The sequence below is a fragment of the Tachyglossus aculeatus genome, chromosome X4 (genome assembly GCF_015852505.1).
Source record: "Tachyglossus aculeatus isolate mTacAcu1 chromosome X4, mTacAcu1.pri, whole genome shotgun sequence".
NCBI classification, from domain to species: domain Eukaryota; kingdom Metazoa; phylum Chordata; class Mammalia; order Monotremata; family Tachyglossidae; genus Tachyglossus; species Tachyglossus aculeatus.
In genome coordinates this window covers 53717175-53718930 of record NC_052098.1, presented here as the reverse complement: position 1 = coordinate 53718930, position 1756 = coordinate 53717175, and the positions used below count along the sequence as shown (strand labels likewise).

The window sequence follows — 1756 nt, the reverse complement described above, 5'->3', positions numbered from 1 at the left end:
GGGGCTCACAGTCTTAACTCCCATTTTACAGATGAGGTAACTGAGGCACAGAGAAGTTAAGTGACTTGCCCAAAGTCACACAGCTGACAGTTGGTGGAGTCGGGATTTGAACTCATGACCTCTGACTCCAAAGCCTGGGCTCTTTCCACTGAGCCACACGGCTTCTCTGGTAGGATGGGCTACTGAAGACACATATATAATACACACATAGAAACAACTAACATATATATGTGTAGACAGCATCTTCTTGGATAATCTACTGTTATCCACCGTCTTTACAGTGAGCCATGAGCATTTCTGTGAGCATTCACTGAAAAATATTATCGGTGCAGTACCTGAATCTCAATTTGACTTGATAAAGTGCAGTACACCAGATCAGATCTTAACCTTACAGCACAGTAGTGTGACCTTACCAGGGATTTTCAGCCCTAAATTCCAGCTCAAAGAGCCCCCGGGGGGTCACTTTAGGAGAGCTTAGACCCTGGTCAGACTCCACTGGGTCCTAAAGCCCACCCATTCTCCCATTCTTCCAACAAAGGTTTGAGGATGTTCTGCTCAGTGTTCCCCAGTGCCCCCCTATTGCTGCAACTATTGCAACTACTATCGGCCTGTTAGCTCACTTGGTTAGAGTGTGGTGCTAATAACGCCAAGGTCGTGGGTTCGATTTCCATGTGGGCCACCTAATTTTGGGGGCAGCAGCGTGGCTGTGTGGAAAGAAGCCGGGCTTGGGAGTCAGAGGTCATGGGTTCTAATCCCGGCTCCACTGCTTGTTGGCTGTGTGACTTTGGGCAAGTCACTTAACTTCTCTGGGCCTCAGTTACATCATCTGTAAAATGGGGATTAAGATTGTGAGCCCCACGTGGGAAAACCTGATCACCTTGTATTCCCCCCAGCGCTTAGAACAGTGCTTTGCACATAATAAGTGCTTAACAAATACCATCACTGTTATTATTACTCTCTGGCTGAAGCTCAAAGATATCCTGAAAGATGTGGGGATCAACGGGGACTAGGTTACCATCCCCGTGTGGGGCTGACAACAGGAAGCTCGCAGACAAAATGCTCCCCACTTCCCTGCCCTCTCCATGTCCATGTGTCTCCCCGGCACCTGGAGCTTCTCTTCCAGCCCCTACTATAGGAAAACACCAAGATCTGTGAAAGTTCACCTCCTCCAGGAGGCCTTCCCAGACTGAACACCCTCTTTCCTCTGCTCCTGCCCCCCTCCCCATCGCCCTGACTCCCTCCCTCTGCTCTACCCCCCCTCTCTGCCCCACAGCACTTGTGTATATATGTACATATTTATTGTTTTATTCATTTTAGTAATGATGTGTATATATTTATAATTCTATTTATTTATAATGGTGTTATTGATGCCTGTTTACTTGTACCTGTTTTGTTTTGTTGTCTATCTCCCCCCTTCTAGACTGTGAGTCCATTGTTGGGTAGGGACTGTCTCTGTTGCCGAATTGTACTTTCCAAGCACTTTGTACAGTACTCTGCGCACAGTAAGTGCTCAATATACACGACTGAATGAATGAATGAGAAGAAGAAATGAGGGCCTAGTCGGGGAAGGCCTCTTGGGGAAGCTGGGCCTTCAATAAGGCTATGAAGGTGGGGAGAGTCCTAACTTGGGATCGCTATCCTCCAAGGTATTCAAATCCTAATATGGGACCCTCTCCTATGTTTCCATGTCCTTTCAGTCACAAAATGAGCTCTTCCTGTGTTCTGTTCTCCCAAGGACACAGTTCCACCTCATGTC

The 1756-nt window shown here is 47.4% G+C and overlaps 1 non-coding gene across 1 annotated transcript; it reads left to right on the top strand.

The window, feature by feature from the left end:
- The first annotated feature begins 605 nt into the window (after positions 1-605).
- Positions 606-679, top strand: TRNAI-AAU. The gene has a single exon. It is a non-coding gene; the product is annotated as a tRNA-Ile (tRNA).
- The last annotated feature ends 1077 nt before the right edge of the window (positions 680-1756 follow it).